The sequence below is a fragment of the Cryptomeria japonica genome, chromosome 5 (assembly GCF_030272615.1).
Source record: "Cryptomeria japonica chromosome 5, Sugi_1.0, whole genome shotgun sequence".
In the NCBI taxonomy this organism is placed as follows: Eukaryota; Viridiplantae; Streptophyta; class Pinopsida; order Cupressales; family Cupressaceae; genus Cryptomeria; species Cryptomeria japonica.
In genome coordinates this window covers 33,330,349-33,348,775 of record NC_081409.1, presented here as the reverse complement: position 1 = coordinate 33,348,775, position 18,427 = coordinate 33,330,349, and the positions used below count along the sequence as shown (strand labels likewise).

The window sequence follows — 18,427 nt, the reverse complement described above, 5'->3', positions numbered from 1 at the left end:
AACCCGATTAAAAATTTGGCTCCATCTCTAAGATTATGCCAAATAAATAATGCTAGTCCTTAGGATGGAAAAAATATGTATCCACCACCAAAAATCTTGGGCATAAGCATAATACCAAAAAGATGGAGAATATTTTGTAGTTTTTTATAGAAACAATATATTTAGTTGGAGACACCAAGATGCGAAAGTCTAGTGCCAATAAGAAAGCTTGGTACAATAGGCACCAAACAAATTAAGAGATTATAGGGTCCACATAGTATCATAGATTGTATGAAGTCTTTTGATCCACATGAAGCTAGGTAAATGAAGATCTCATTTGTCATTCATTTTTAAATCATGGGTAGATGAGGTGAGACCCACTCGTAACCTTTCCTCAAAGTGTAATTACAAATTGTGTCATTAACATCATTTCTCATCCTTCTATTGTGGCCTACAACATAACTACAAGAGCATCCCAAGATGCAAGAGCAATCTTACATCACCCAAAATAGTTTTTTTCTTACATTGTTTGTTTGTAAGTTTCCAATTACATTTGAGTCATCATAGATCTTACCATATTTTACCTTACTTGCACATTTTAATTTGTAATTGGGGATATACAATCTATATAAATTCTATAATCTTACATGTAATTTTTAATAAGTTTTTTATCACTATACAGGTCTAATTTATCCTTGACCTATTACTGGACATAATAAACATGCATATAGTCTAATTGATCATAGCTTGTGATAACAAAGGAATGTATTATAAATTACAGTGGACCCAAAAGATCTGATGATATTAACCATATTAAGGTTTGTCAATCCACCATCATTGCTTTCATTTTTAGAAATCTATTCACACATTTTTTATGAGATCGAGCTTTATGCAACCTTGCAACTAACCAGAAGGATAGAAGCTAATGTATAAACATCCTTGAACATCATTAGAAGTCAATGCATATAGTAGAAGATACATTAGTATGGCATTGTATTGCAAATCTTTTTAAATTCTACAATTTTACCATTTATAATCAAATGGTTAAGGCCTATTATATTGGAATTCCATTGTGGTAAATTGATGAGGAACATTTGGGTGCACGGGCAATCCTGCACAACCAAAAAAATTGAATTATCTCTTTCGCTTTAAACTTTGTTGTGCTTTGTGTTTTGTCCAGATTAAACTATTCAACTTTGGAAAAATTTATTGGCACTTATACACCTAAATTATTTGCCTGTAAACTACGTTTATATTTAATTCTTTATGGGATTAAAAATCCACACCCAGACAAGGATGGACATTAAATACACTTTTTGGGAGTTGAAAAATTTGAAGATTGTGGCAGCAGATAATTGAAGTATTTGAAAGGCATCCAAACTTGGGAGATTCCCATGCCCAAGTTGGGATTATGGACATAAAAAGATAGCTGGAATGAATGGAGTATCGCACGCCCAGGCCTGGTAAAGAAATTCTGAGAACTTGAAGCAAAAAGTGAAGAGCAGTTTGTTGAAAGAAACGGGAGAGTTGCCATAGAATACCTGGATAAGTTGGCACAAAAGTTTTTGAGTGAAATCTTTGTGTCTGTTTTCTTCAGGGTTTTGTTGTTGATTTTGAAAATTCTCTGAGATAGAGCTTGTTCTGGAACTTATTTCATGTAGCTTGTCATTATATTCATTTTCAGGAATGTGCAACTAGTGTATTTCTTTATGTATGGTTGCTACTATAGAAAAACTAGCATAAAAAACACCATGATTGCTACTACAGAAAAACTAGCATTATTCTAAAATAGACATTTCAAGAGTTCATCTAAAACAGAATTTACAAAGAAATTAGAAAATGTAAGTATAATATATTCATGTAAACAACTTTGCAAATTTCTGTGTAAAGAAAATAAATATCCATCCTACAATTAGGGAATAAGTTGATCAACACCATATCCAAATTAACTTGACATTGGTGCAATTTTTATGTCTCACCTTATTGGGAGTTCTTAAAAAAATAAATAGTGTGTAGCTTGGCACTCGAAGTATTGACCATTTACAAGAGTATTTACAATACTTTTAACAGCGATCTATCAATTTTGTACATTTGTAATTTGTGCAATGGACACACTTAGAAAACATACTTGGTACAAGAATGCTTACAATACTGTTAAGATAGATTGATTTCTTTTTCACATTTGTAATTTGAGCAATAGATACATTTTTAGAAAGCATACTTGCATTAAGAAAAAATACTCAAGTCATGGAGGATAAAAGAAAATGTGGGACGGCAAATAAGTAAACAAAAATAATTAAAAAATTGGATTATTAATGTACAATAATCAAGATATATACATTTGCAGTGATCATTCCCTTCGCTCACTCATTTGCATTCATTATTACCGCTGCAAGAATCTTGATCTTACACACTGCAATACAAAGGAGGAAAATAAATTAGCCCATCAAAACCACTAAGTTCATTTTGTGGAGTCCAAAGTGTGAAGAGACATCATCTGTAGCGAACGTCTGTTCAGCCATACTCTACAAGTAAATTTAGTAATATTTGAACAAGTTAATTAAAATTTTGAACAACTTAAATAAAAGTTGAACAAGTTCATTAACTATAAGTAGTTGCGTTCAATGTCATTTAGTTCAAACAAATAAATGATTATACCTACTTTGTTTTACCGTGTTTACTTTCAAGTATATATGCATCGCCTAATACAGTTAGGTCTATTTATAATCCTTTCTCAAGAAATATTCAAACCAATCATGTTAATAAATTTACCATTTCCTTAAATTTATTTGTATACAATACACTCATACTTCTGTTTTTACAAATTTACATGAAGCTTCTCTGCTCCATTATATCTACGCAATTACTCATTAATAATCATGTATCATTTACTTATCTAACTATTATCATCATTCTATTCCATATATGTATGTTGGACTTGCATAATCAGAATTCACTTTCGAGCTATTTTTGTATTTTCTATAACTTTGGACGGATGTGCGAAAAATAATTAAAATATTACTTAATATTTAAGTTGTCGAAGGGTGAACTAAAAGACAATTTAAATTAATTATTTATAAAGGTGAATTTTCAGTGACTTAAGCGCTCGGAAATTGACCTCAGTTTTTTTACCACCTATGGTGCGAGTCTAAGGGTCCTTCAAAGACCACCCTTGATAGTTCTTAACTCTTTTGTTGAGGGATTTTATTTTGTGGCCTTGCTAAAGGTAATGATATTCTATATATTTTGTTTGATGTCCTCTAATGTCCTCCAACTTCCCTAATTATCAATTGTTTTGTCATTTAGAGAAGCTCCTCTCTATTGTTTCATCCTTTTAAGAGTTTTCTTTGTATCAAATTTCTATTTAGCTTGACAAAGAACCACTTTAATTTTTTTGTTGTGATTGTCTAGGTCCTTGTGAAGATCATTGGTTTTGCTAATTAGTGAATCTATTGCAGAAGTAACATAATGAAATGTTGAAGATAGGTAATGGGTTACGTTCGTCCAATCGAAAAATAAACTTGGCATAAGGCTTCCATCTCAAGGATTCTATTTTGAACATTTATTTCCTCCTGATCGCACATCTTCCTCTTCCCTTTACCTCCATATTGGCAACATTCAATGGAAACTCACCACTAATAGTTTCTGCTTGGGGCTTTCCCCTATCCTCTCTCATATTTTGAACCACAATATCATCCCTACCATCCTCGATGTCATAAGAAACATAGGAGCCTTTAAAGGAAAGGAGCACATGGTTTTGGGGACTTTCCTTTTGGGGGGTTTAGGGGGTAGTGTAGTGGGGTGGGAGTTAGGATGGCTTCAACCAAAGTAGTTTGTCATAGAGGGGTTGGGCTTTAAAATCATAGCATATTTAGAAAGCAATTGGATTAGAGATTCTTGTAGGGGAGAGCTTCCCTTAATTCTCTTAGCTTCAAGTACTATGAAGAGGGAAGGAGGAAAAAGGAAAGCTTACCTTCCTTTTATGCTAGAAATGACTCAAGAGGGCAAAATCGTAGGTGTAGATTGTGTTGAAACTGCCTTCTAGAGAAAGGTGGTGCATGATTTGGAGGGAAACCTCATCCCACAACCATGGAAGGGAGATCCTGGTGTACCCAATTTGAGCTTTATTAATTGTTTTGTCCTCCTTTAGGAAGATCTTCACCACCTCCTCACCATTGTGTCTATCCTTGAACATTTTTCTCCCTTTTGTAGATAGCCGGTGACTATGGCTAGAAACTCCTCAAATATATGAAACTTAACACCCCACAAGGTAGCAACCCTGGAGTTCCAATTTTCAACAAAGTTCCCTAGAAAAGTGATATCAAAACCTTTCAAATTCTCCATATAGGGAGTAAGTCATTTGAAGAATTCACCATTATTTTTTTATTTCTCTTCATTAGCTTCCAAGATTCAATTCTGTTAAGGTTCCTCCCATTTTAACCCTCTTGTATTTTGTCATATCCACTTGCAACTGTACTTTACTTTTGTACCTAAATTTGATAGCTCTTTACCAAATGCAATTGAAGAAACAATTAGCTCCCTAGGTCTGGTAAGGAAGTCTCTCAAAATCTTTGTGGTTTTCACCATGCCAAAGAATAATGAAGTTCATCATCTATGGAGAACTAGGGAACGTCCTTGTGTCATGAGAGATCAACATTGTCGATTTGTGTGATCGCCACCAGCTCATATAAAAAAATATTCATTTTGAGATCATTTAATAAACCTTTGATCATCACCCCTTTGTTTGCAAATAAATCTTGTAAATTATTACATTATCTATATGGGTTGAATTGCCACTTGGCAAGACAAGATATGAGGGTAAGGGAACCATTGATGGGTTATGTATAGACCAGATAGGGATAGAGACCCTTTGGAGACGCTTAATGAATCCCATCACTAATGGAGAAGCATGGAATGTCTTCATGTTGTTCTAATGTATTATTCTCATTAATTATGTTTACTTTCAACATTCATTTTTTAATACTCTTACAAACAATTACTGTCAGCGAAATTTTCATCCTTCATATCTTTTATATTAGAAGTGCTTTTTAGTATAACTTCCAATTTTTTCTGGCAAGACTGTCATGCACAGGAATGCCTGCATGAACACATCTCTATCTGTATATTTCATGTACATATGTCTTTGTTTGTTTGTTTCAGGCAGGGGAGGATGGTTAGATGGAAAGATACCTGCAATAACGTGATATAATAGAAGTCCTCCATGTGTTGCATTAAAGCAGTCCCATCTCTGATTGCTCGGAATAGATTTATCTCTGTTTGTATAAGTTTGTCAATAAGCTGCTTCTCACCTTTCATCTGCAAAACAATAACACATTCTAGGATTATTTGCAATTCAGAATAATTTTGACCCTTCAATCATTAGCCATTGATCATAAACCTTGGTTCACTAAACGAAATCCCACTTATAAAAACAGTCTGAAACAACCAAAAAGAAAAATATTTATTTCAATCCAAAAAAGCAAGATGATTAGATAGAAGGTGTCTATACAATAACAATTTGTTATAGAAAATTTAAGTTTAGAGACATGAACAAATTAAAGGATGTTAAAGGCGATTTCTTCGGTTTTTCTATAGCACTGGAGTGACATATCAAAAAATGAAACTAAACGCATAGAAGATATACTGAATTTATGTGATATGCCTTACAATTGTGCAGCTTGCATGTTCTCAATGTCCATATGATATTATTCATACTATCAGAAACTGAAGGATTACTCCATAAACTATTCAAACCACAGATATCAAAATCTTCAGGGTACCATGCGTCTGAAGGGCATTTATAGAAAATGTTTGTGTTTAAAATGGAGCTATGTACTCAATTCCTCAAACATTGAGATCGATGGTTAGCTCAAAGTCTATCTTAAATTTGCAAGAGTTAAATTGTAATGTCCTAGTACAGTTCTGTCCTAAAATCTCAGAATTGTTCTCTTGGAATTTTGTCAAACATAGGACACATAAACCCACTGTATTATGATCTGTGACTGATGTACTGATGCTTGTGTGATTGTATGATGTTTTTGAGAGTTTTTCTATGCAAATTTATAAACAAACATACAATAAATATATACCACTGCTTTGCCAACAATAATGATGATAACAAAATAGTTCAGGTTTGATATGAAATGCCAGACTGTAACAACCAAAGGTAACCTTATCAACTTAAAGATTTGAATTTTGAACATACAATATATAAAACACATACCCGTTTACTAGCTCCTTGGTTCAGGTATGAAATATGATTACAAAATAACATATATGAGCTGTTACAATGACTTCAATGGCTGCTTCCCTGGTACTGATAGTCTGATATGAGAAATGGAGAGGCAATGGATGCAACAGAAAAATATCCTCTTTAACAATAATTTCCAGATTTAGTTGCAGGTCTGGAACGTAATGTCCCATTTTAGGAACAAAGCAATATAACCACAAAATGCAATACTCTAATACTACTTGTAATGTCCCCTTATTTTATAACTCATGAAATAGGAACATTTAACTTGCAAAGATCAACTGCAAGAGACTTCTTTCCTTCTAGTCTCAAATATCACTATGAATTACAATATATGATACCACTTATAAACTTATGTAATTGATGAGATATAGATAATGATAATGTTATTTGAAGAACAATCTCTCTCTCTCTCTATAGTTGTTCTTATTATATGACTAATATCAATATCATTGCTATCTCTGATTGGACAATTTGATATATGCTAGATGAATTGATCTTATATATTTGCACTTAGTGCAATAAGATGATCACTGCTATGTCTGATATGACTGATTGGAGTATGCAAGATGATCTTGATGTTCAATATCTTTCTCTGATTTGACAATGGAAGATATGTTTTAAGATTGTCTATAATCGCTTATAGTGATTGAATTGCTATTTCTGATATGATCCTTCAATGTATGCAATGCATGTGATGTCAATATCGCTTAAAGTGATATGCTGCTGTTTCAGATGTGGAATTATATTCTTACAACAAGTTCTGGTGCTGTTTCTGATATGTCCAGTTAATCCTTGCAACAATGGTGCTGTCTCTGATCTTACTTTGTATGTATGCAATCGGTTAATCCCAATAAGGAAATCGCTCAATTGAGCAGATCCAAAGAATAGATAAAAAGAAGAGATAAAAGATTCCAATGATGCCTGGTTGAATGTGATCGATTGCCTTCTTATAGCTTTCAATTGGCAAAAGACCACATCTCTTCATAAGCGACGGGACACCTCTTTTTCATTGTCCCTCCTCATAACAATGCTGATTAGTTTACAATGACTAATCGATGGTTAGCATTTACTTGTCTTATTATTTAATCAAATTGCTGCCACTTAATAAGAATCCTTTGCTTATTGATTTGTAATGGTTAATTAGTTAAATGTTGCCAGCTAATCAGACATGAATGATCTCTTAATATGCTATTATTATCGCTGGCTAATCATCCGATTAACTATATTTCTCCTTAAATCAATTTAACATTACCAATCGCTGTCTCCCAATTAATATTGATCTTCATCATTAATCGATGCTAACTATATTGCTGATAGTAGACTTAATGATTCTCATTGATCTAATCATCATCTTCTCTCTCAAATAGATGTTGCTTAAATCACCGTCTTCTCAATAATATTAATCGATTAGCAATTCCTTCCTATATCGATAATGATGATTTGTCATTCTTAACCAATCACTGTCCACATGTATTGCTACATATAAGTATTGTCTTTTGATTATATCACCCAATGTTTGTCTCGGATATCAAACTTGATTTAAATATGTAGATCGATTCATATCAATGACAATCATCTTCATCAATGTCATTCTATCATAACTTTATCATTGCATATTGACATCAATGACACTATTATAATATTCATTCTTCTTCTCTCAATTGTCATCAGTGACAACTGATTGGGTTAAGGTTATCATGCTTGACATCATGTAAGCTTGGTGTGTTCCATGCTCATGAAGCCTTCTTCCCTCGAAAAAATGGATAACATATCAACTGCTTGTCTTGATTACATCTTGATATATTATGCTTCTCTTGGAGATCTAATAGGAAAATCGTGAAGTCTTATGCAATAAGACAAGTTTCCACAATGTTTCTATGTTATAATATGCAACTAACTATTAGTACTATTTACAATTTGTTATCTTCTAACTTGTAGCTAATTGAAAATGCTGTCAAGACTGCCACCCTTGATCACATGATTGTTTATTGTTTGTTAACTATTTAGGTTAAAGATGGGGACATCACATGGAATGACAAGATTTGTTGATTCTAATTTCTGAGAGCAACCCAGTTCAGGAAATTGTGTTACATATCAGAATAAAGCATACCCTGAATATCGCTCTTGATTATTTTGCTGAAAAAGTGTCTGCAACAGCCAAGTGCAGGTCTGAAACAAAGATAACAACCCAGTAGGCAACTCAGAAATTAGGTTGCAGCTCCTTCAATCTTACTTTCTCTAGCCAACAAGTTGTCCCAATACTGAAATCTGACCTAGGCACCCAAAACTGTAGAAGAAGGCTTCCAAAATCCTAATTGTTTTGGCCTAGAAATGCTACCCTCCCCAAGGTGAGTTGTACAGCCTGTTTGTTGACAGGAGTTGCTGATAGTGAATTCACTCAACATTGAGATTTGCTAGAAAACAGCCTTCTCCACTGCTAATGAAAAACTTATGCAAACCAACACAAGATAATAGTGGGAATGAACCCTCCAAGCTCCAAACTGATGCCCAAATGGTATGGCCTAGCAAGGAGGCAGCTCACTCAGAAAATCATAGCCAAAATACTCCAAAACTGAAATTCCTTGACGTGCAAATGAAGCACTTGAGTTGAGGTTTCCACAACACCCTAGAGAGATCTTTCACTCCCATAGATGCAAATCCTTCATGAAGGTTTTCGTCTTCACAAAGATAAACTTCAAACCCTACGGCTCATCCAAAATTCTTTGGAGGAAAGAGCAATGATGTAGGAGCATCCCCGGTCTATGAGCAATCTTGCATCAACCAAAAATATTTCCTTTCAATTTAGTTTTTGTTCAGTTCTGTGTGCAGTTTTTTGTGTTCCTGCCAGTATGTTCCGGTAGTTGCTTGCTTTTCGTTGCAAATCATATTTTCGGTTTCCAGGCTTGTTTATGTGCTTAATTCCAGATTTTCAGTCCATTTGGATTCTTTTCCGACAAGATATTGCTTCCGGTTTGACTGTTTCTGGGTTCCGGAGCAGTTTTGGGCTTACCGGTTGGTTTTCTTCTTTTCCAGAGCGGTTTCTTGGCGTGTGGTTCTATTTTGGGTCTTTCTTAATGTTCGTAAGTCCTTGGTCGACCTTCCTGTTGATTCGCACTTCTCGTTTGTTCTTTTCTGGAGGAATTTCTTTCATTCTTGGGGCCGACCTAATTTACAATTTTCATTTTCCTGCATTGGTAAATGTAATATTTTGTGGCCAACCCAGATATGTTTCGGAGGGTATATATATGGTATTATGTAATCATTTGTAGGCAGAGATGAGAATGAGATTCTAGATTCATGATTAGAGATCTGGATGACTCTGAGAGTTTCGGATGGATTGTATCTAGCATGTTAGCCTGCATGTAACCGGTTGATTACTGGATGTTCTGTAATGACTGTATGATGATAACCGATTGGTTACCGGAGGTTCTAAGACAATAATATGATCTGTTGATTCGCACTTCTCAGTTGTTCTTTTCCGGAGGAATTTCTTTCATTCTTGGGGCTGACCTAATTTACAATTTTCATTTTCCTGCATTGGTAAATGTAATATTTTGTGGCCGACCCAGATATGTTTCGGAGGGTATATATATGGTATTATGTAATCATTTGTAGGCAGAGATCAGAATGAGATTCTAGATTCATGATTAGAGATTTGGATGACTCTGAGAGTTTCAGATGGATTGTATCTGGCATGTTAGCCTGCATGTACTCGGTTGATTACCGAATGTTCTGTGATGACTGTATGATGATAACTGGTTGGTTACCGGAGGTTCTAAGACAATAATATGATTTGTTTCTGTAATCTTTCAATGTTTTATTGTTGCTTCCATTGTGTTACTCTTGCTGCATAAGTCGATCAGTTCTCTTTGAGGATTCACCCGTTATGGCTGCACCAAGAAAATATATTTAGCATACTTCAAAAATGAACTCCAAAGTCTTTTAATAACTCTCTTCATTCCCTACACCCTAATTAGGGTTTTTCATCTTTTCCGTAGCACCACTTTAGGGTTCCCATAATTTGTTTTTATTTTATCTCTCTATAATGTTCCACTTTCTCTCTCCCAAAGGAGGCACCAATTTTCTCTTTCTATAATTTTAGTGATATATTATAAAGTTCACTTTTGAGGAATATTATGTAAGTCAAATATTATAACTTTTTGCGATATTACAATATAATGCTTGAATATCCTCCAATCAACCCAAAACATGCTGTTTGAACCTAGAGACGACCGAACCAACATGGGTCCTCTATCCATCTTGTAAGTCTATGAGGACATGGTGATAGACTAACCCTGATAAATGAGCTAGCTAGGAAAGGGACATTACAAGTTTTGATTAATTTGTTGATCTCTTATTACAAGTTTCTACCCTATCTGCTTCTAACAATAGTAGTCCAAACTAGTGTGAATATTTTGTGTTAGTAAGCATATCATATTTTCAATAAGGGACATCAAGCAGATTTTAATGTGTTTTTTCCAAATATATAATTCCTTCCATTTGTAATTACTCACTAAATATGTTGTGATTTTACACCATTTTCTAGATGTGATTCAACAATTGTTGCTAAAAGGAAAAGTAGTTTCTTGGTTGCAATAATATTTTAGAAGCAATGGCCTCTTGCTTGTAGGTTGTGCAATATAAACATAAAATGATATGTTGCCCTAATCTCAACCTAGTGCCTCTTTCTTAGAAAATAAGGACTTTTATTTTCATATAGCCCTAGTGAATATCAAATATTTCCTCTAAGGTTTGCTGGTTGCCATGGTGACTAAGGATTGTACAAATTGTTCCCTTTAGTGATTGGTCTCCCTTATCTCATACATCCTGAAGTATCCCAGTTATTTGTTTTTGTTTTTTAGGCCAATAATAATCATCCACAAACAAATAACCCGTTAAGGTTAGAAAGCATAAACTGAAACTTGCTAAAAAAGCAACCCTTCCACTTTCTGATCACCAAGTGCCCAATATGGGAAGGTGAGAGCATACGGTGAAGAGGGGATCGTTAGATCTCAAATCTGCTGAAAGAAGAAGTGGAATACAATACTGGGTGGCAAGCCAACCCCTTCCACTTATCTAGCGGGAAAACAAGAGACTTGGCGGTGAACCAGCCAAGAGGAACACACAAAGGCACAAATCACTCGACCGCGATATTTCAGCGGGAGGACTTGTTGATGTGTTTTTTGTACACGACCAAACATAGAATAAAATACCTAAAGTATCTTATCCTCTCTTGAACAAAGTTCCCAACTGCTGAAGATCTCGCTGAAGGATCAGTCGGAGTAACCCCAAGGTTCTGTTATGTAGGATCTCTACGTGTGGATAAGCTCTCTGTGGTATGATGTGATTTTGCTAGAATCACAAGGGGACTTACACTTGACGACCTAAACGTCTGATTTGCTTTGAATATTACTGGAACACAGGATTTCACTAGCCTAGATTTTGAAAAAAGAAAAAAGGATGAGGGCGAGGAAAGGATCTAATTTTGACACTAAGAATGTAAGAGCAATGAATGACCCTTGATGAAATTCTAACTAAGTCTTGTTTTGACATCCCAGGACCATCTCCACAAGGTTAGTGCGATCTTCGGAGGAAAGCTTTATGATGTTCAAATCATCACTATAGGCATAGACACCATCAGGCTGATGCATGTCAATGAAGAAGTGACAATTGAAGTTAAGCTCAAGCTAAATGATTCCAATTGACTACACAAGGCAAGTCTGCAATCAACAAACTGCTAGTAGTATGGATATACAAATTTCACCATCAATCAAACACATTTCTTCCATTCATCTAATAACATGAAATCAAATTTGAGAAGTATAAAGGCCATGCAAATTGTTGAATCGACCCATAGATTTCACCATTTCTTCAATGAATTTTTACAAGTCTTTTACAACAACATCTTGGCAACAATCTTTGCCTTCTCTTCCCATTCTAATCTAACTGCTATTCTATTTGCTATTAATCATTAGCTATTCTAACCTCTATGAACTAACTATTAACCTTCTAGCTATTAATGACTTATATAGTGCCCTCAATACAATTTGATGGCTCAGATCAACTTGAGATCAATGGCCGAGATTTTACAATGAAAACCCTAATTAGGGTTTGTTACAACAAACTCAATTCTGGCCAATGAAATAATTGCATTATTTGGACACATGTCTTCTCTGGAATATTCGACCAATGGATAACCGGGGTAGGTACATCGAAGTTTGTGTCATTTTGATGAGTCAGGTACATTGAACCTGGACACACTGAGTTGGACCAATCCAACTGGAGGGATGATGACTGGGACGCAACCTTGTCTGACACTGGTTGATGCTCAATTTGGTGATGCTGAGAAGCTAACTTTAATTAACTCTTCTGAAACTATTTGCTTCTCCAACGGACCCTTGCTTTGACCTCCTTTGTCTTTGATGTGCAGGATGGATGGTGTACCTTTCCTTCAAATGCTGGACTAGAAGAGGTCGTCCTTGATGATGCTGGGCTGGAAGTGGTCGTCCTCGATGATGCTGGACTGGAGGTGGTCGTCCTTCATCTGGTCTTCTTTCCTCTGCAAAACAAACCAAGAGATGATTAAGGACATATAATAAATTCATTTCAACATAGTATTTTACACCTTAAGTCATCAACAAAAGATATTAAAATGAAGCATGCTCAAGATTTTCCCCAGGGACAGGCCCTATAAGAATTTTGCCTTGGACCCTCTGGAAGGGTTAGGAGCGAAATTTGCATTCCTGGCCAACTTGGACCTCTTTTCAACGTTACCTCACAACCAGCTCCTCGCCTGACCCAAACAAGGTGAAAAATAGGAGTTTCAAAAGATTTCGCCCTGGATCCTCTGGAAGGGTCGGAGCGAATTTTCTTGGTTAGGCCTCAATTACTCCATTTTTCACTTCAAAATTCTCCGGAAGGTGAGCATATGCTTGTTTTAGTCCAACAAAGTCTAGGGATCCATCCTTTTAGTTTCTCACATGGGCAAATTAGGTGATAATGGGAATTTCGCCCTGGACCCTCCGGAAGGGTCAGGAGCGAAATTCTTTCTTTAGGCTTCATTTTACACTTCCTTTACCTCAATTCATCTAGACTCCTTCATAGTGAATCCACTTCTCAACTTGGCAACATTGGTTTGATCTTCACAAGGCCCAAAAAGGAGAATTCGCTCAAAAACCTAGCCAGGGACAGGACCTATCCAAAATTTCGCTCTGGACCCTTTGGAAGGGTCAGGAGCGAAATTCTCATTTTAGCTCAAAATTCACACTTTTGATGGTCAAACATCTTTCCATGGCATTCCGAATAGCTTCTCTCACCCTAGTCTAGGCCTAACTTAGCACAAAATTTGGAGAAAAAGATAGTTTTAGTGTTTTTCGCTTTGGACCCTTTGGAAGGGTCAGGAGCAAAAATCTTATTTTAGGCTTATTTCCTCATCTTTTCAACTCCAATCCACCTCCAAGACCAAGGACACATCGCCTCACTCCTATCTAGGCCATAAAAACCAAAAACTTGACTTGATTTGCAAGGAAAAAAGGGTGATCCTAGGAATTTCGCTCTGGACCCTTTGGAAGGGTCAGGAGAAAAAATCACTTTTTAGGACAAATTCTACCATTCAACTCACCTCCAAGGTCAAGGAAACTTTGCTCCATCCTTCCCTAAGCCATAAAAACCAAAAGCTTGACTTGATTTGCAAGGAAGATAAGTAATTTTAGGAATTTCGCTCTGGACCCTTTGGAAGGGTCAGGAGCGAAATTCACTTTTTGGCTCAATTCCTTCACATTTGATAATCATTGATAAGTCAAAGTTATTTCTAAGGACCTCTCCCATCAAAACTCACCCTAGTCATCACTAGGCTTGGCACAAAATTGGGAAAAAAGGTGGTTTTGAGAAAATTCACTCTGGACCCTTTGGAAGGGTCGGGAGCGAATTTCATGATTTGCTTGTTTATCCTCATTCAATTCCATTCTTTTCACTTTGTTTACTTGGACTCTTATCCTTGGATCCCTCTCCCATGCTTGCAACATTTTGCTTGACCTCAAAGTGACTAGAAAAGAGAATTTCGCTAGAAATCATGGCCAGGGACAGGACCTATAATGAATTTCGCCCTGGACCCTCTGGAAGGGTCAGGAGCGAAATTATTCCTCTAGCCCAAAATCATCATTTTTTGAGACAAAAATCCATTCAAGGGCAATCTCAAGGGCTTCTATCATCCTTGTCTAGGCCTGACTTGGCACAAATGTGAAAGGAATAGGTGGATTTAGGATTTTCGCTCTGGGCCCTTTGGAAGGGTCAGGAGCAAAAATCTCATTCTTGACTTGATCCTTCATCTTTTCACCTCCAATCTTCTCTAGAAGGTAACTAAACATCATTCTCATGCAAGGAACACAGTCTTAAGCCCAAGCAAGGTCAAAAAGGTAGGCTTGTAAGGAATTTCGCTCTGGACCCTTTGGAAGGGTCAGGAGCAAAATTCACCTTCTTGGCTAGAATCCTTCATTTTTTCAAGGCTTTCAAATATTTCCAAAGTCCAAACATGTCCACACTTCCCTTCAAGATGCCTTGCAACTCAAAATTTGGTCAAACTAGGGAGGAAATGAGCCTTAGGAGGATTTTCGCTTTGGACCCTTTGGAAGGGTCAGGAGCAAAAATCACCATTTGGGCTTGATTGTTCATTTTTTAAACTTCAATTTTCTCCTAGAGGCAAATATAGATCGTTTTCCATCAAAGGAGCAAGGTTTCAAGCCAAAACAAGGGAGCAAAAAAGGTTTATGATGAATTTCGCTCTGGACCCTTTGGAAGGGTCAGGAGCGAAATTCACTTTTGGGCTAAAATCTTCATCTTTCAAAGTGTCCAACTCCCTCCCAAGGCAAGAACATACCAATTTATCCTACATCACGCCAACACCTAGCCAAAATAAGGAGGAAAATAAGAGCTACAAAGATTTTCGCTCTGGACCCTTTGGAAGGGTCAGGAGCGAAAATCATGATTTGACCTTGATTCTTGCTTTTTTCAACTCTAATTTTCTTTGGGAGGCAAACATAGACTACTCTCCTTTCATCTCCATCTTGGTCTTGACTTTAGCAAAGGGGAAAATGAGTGTTTTCAAGAATTTCTCTCTGGACCCTTTGGAAGGGTTAGGAGCGAAATTCACATTCTTGGCTAAAATCTTGACTTCATTTTCACATTTCTTCATCCAAACAAGCGTTTTGCCTTCACAAATTCCTGGGAATGAGCTAGTTCATGACTTTGGGCAATGTAGAATGTCTTATGGAGAATTTCGCTCTGGACACTTTGGAAGGGCCAGGAGCGAAATTCGCTTTGGACCCTTTGGAAGGGTCAGGAGCGAAATTTGACATTTTGGTCTCTCCGTCCGTCAGGATTCATGTATGGAATATAACATTTAAGTATAAGATATCTTTCTTCTTTCTTATACTTTAAGTTATATTCCATATATACTTCCTGGATGTTTGAGAGTGGTTTCGGACCTCCACGAGTTATATTGCAAAATCTAGTTTTTGGAGGATTCTTCAGTTTTCCAGACAGTCAAATTTCAGGATCAGGACATTCCAGACTTAGCCAAATTTCAGGGCATTTGAAGATCAGAATGACATTCCAAACTTCATTATTCACCAACTTGACCTAGCTCGGACCTTCAAGAGTGATACTTACTCACCAAGCAAGACACAATTAGCAACAAGAGCAAAACCAGGCCCCAAGGAAGACTTTCAAAGAAACCCTAACCTGGAGCATCTATTGACTCAACCTAGCTCAAGCAGAGCCTGCTATCTAGGGATCCCCCTGACAACACTCATCATGCAAAGGCTAATAGACAAAACCCTAAAAGACCTAGAAAACAAACCCTAGAAAGCAAAAAGTAGGGGTCCCCATTTGCAATGGGGCGATGTGTGAATACGTCACAACAGGACTGAAATTACAAAACAATCTCAACTCAACTGCTTATGCAGCGAGAGGACCATTACAATCAGGCATCACTCGACCACTTATGCAGCGGGAGGGCTAAATTACAATTTACTTGAAAATAGGCGGCAAGCCAGCCTCTTCCACTTTTCAGCGGGGTGAGAGTTACAAGCTAGCATTGGTTAGTAGTACTACTACTTAACCTTACAATAATCAAGATAGTGTGAGAAGGGAGTAATGCTGAACATCCAAATAATAAGCATGAAATTTCTGCTAACATCAAAATCTGCAAGTTGGAATTGCAAAACCAGCAGCCTATGGATTCACTAAAATGCTCATATCTCTCTCATTACTCACCCAATTCACCTAAAATGAGTTCTAAACTAATGCTATACTAGATACAATGAAAACCAACCCAAAGGAAGCCATCAAAACACCCATATTTATTTTGCACACTTCCCAATGCATTCACTAAACCCCACACCTAACCTGGGAAGTTCGATTTCCATTATAAAATTCCACACACAAAATAAGATGCTAAAAACTTACAAGATGCATTGCCAGTTGTAGGAAGGAAGGATGAGCCGGTACCCAGAATGATGGAATCGCCTCACCAAGAGGTATGAGAAAAATACACTTTCAGCAGCTCCGCGACCAGCAACCCAAAAACACTCCAATCTCACACAAAACACTCCACAATCTGCAACTCACTCACCAACAACACTGGGAATACATAGACACAGCTAGGTACTATCTTGCAAGTATGAAACCAGAGAAACGGGACTCGCATGGACTTGCCCAGACTTGGCGAGTCCGAGTCCGAGTCATGCTCGGCGAGTCCTAGGGGCTCGGACTCGGACTCATCCGAGTCTGGCGAGTAAAATCGCCAGACTCGCCGAGTTGGCGAGTTTGGCCCAAACTCGCCAAACTCGGCGAGTCCCGAGCCTCGGACTCGACCAATGTAAGGCAAACAAAAAACACAAAAAAAAATTAATATACAAAGTTTTTTGAAGTCCGTTTTTTATGTTAATTGTCTTCTAGCCCTAAAAGTGACTTTCATTTCATTCACTTGCAAAAAAAGGAAGAGTAAAGTGAGTTGGGAAGAAAACCAAGGGTGCATGGAAGAAAAACCAGCAAGGAGGAAGCTCAAGTTTTCTTCAATTTGTCACATTGGAGCTGCATTGTGTTTCGATTTGGTGCATCAAGAGTTGGATAGGAAGACTTTGCAGCTCGTTTCAAGCTTGTTGTAAGAGGTACGGTTGTTTTTTTGAAGATTAGTTTGTTTCTTGTATGCAAAAATTCAATTTTGTATCCATTTATTTTGAAAGTTTTACATCTTCTTTCAAAATCTTTTGTATGTGTGTATGTAGCATGTAGTATGTAGTTGTAGTGTTGTACTATGTAGGGTTTGTAAATTTCTTTTTTTTTTTTAAGTAGGGTTTGACAAACCCTATTTTAGTTTTTTTGAATGTATGTGATATGTATTAATTTTATTTTGTATTTGCAATGTTTTATTGCAGCAAATTTCACTTTATTATTTCAATTTGCCTCAACTTCAAGTTTCACAAAACTATCCTAAAATGTCTACTTCAGCTTCTAGACCCCCCATTAGAAAGGACCCTGCTTGGAAATATCATGAGGATTTTCCAGGACAAGGGAAGGGGCAAACAAAATGTATGTTTTGCAAAACAATATTCCATGGAGGTATATATAGGCTGAAATACCATATTGCTGGTGTGCATGGACATCATGCCGAACCATGCCTAAAGGCAGTCCCTGAGGCCGTACGTGATTGTTATGTAATGGTTGAGGAGATTGAAAGAAAAAAGAAACAAAAGGAGGATTGAGCGGCCATTGGGAGAGAGACAGTTTTAGGAAGAGGGACACAGTTAGGTTGTGTTGGAGGCCCTTCTTCCTTACCTCCATATCGTCCCACTCAGTTTGCTACTGCTAGTGCTTCCATTTCTGCTTTTGCTTCTATAAGTGGCAGTGCCACCGCCACTTCTCATGCTCCTACCACTAGTAGTTGTAGTGGGAATGTTACCATTGGACCTAGGATTCGTAAATCTAGGTTGGATTCCTTCTTTGTGCCTTGCACTACTCCTGGGTCCCAACCGTCGCTTGAGGGCATGGGTTGGAACAAGGAGGTCCATGATGCTGCTAAAATGGCAGTTGGCAGTTTTTGGAGCTACAACTGTATTCCATTATTTGTAGCCAGGTGAATGTTTTACTAACTTTTATGTTTGATAACTTTGATTGTTTTAATTTTTATACTTAACT

General features: G+C 36.8%; 1 long non-coding RNA gene across 1 annotated transcript; it reads right to left on the bottom strand.

Annotated features, from left to right (window-relative positions):
- Positions 1 to 1,920: 1,920 nt before the first annotated feature.
- On the bottom strand, positions 1,921 to 6,433 carry LOC131876218 (uncharacterized). The gene is made up of 3 exons (XR_009372499.1): positions 6,203 to 6,433; positions 5,170 to 5,295; positions 1,921 to 2,392 (listed from the first exon to the last, which is right to left on the bottom strand). It is a non-coding gene; the product is annotated as an uncharacterized LOC131876218 (long non-coding RNA).
- Positions 6,434 to 18,427: the final 11,994 nt, after the last annotated feature.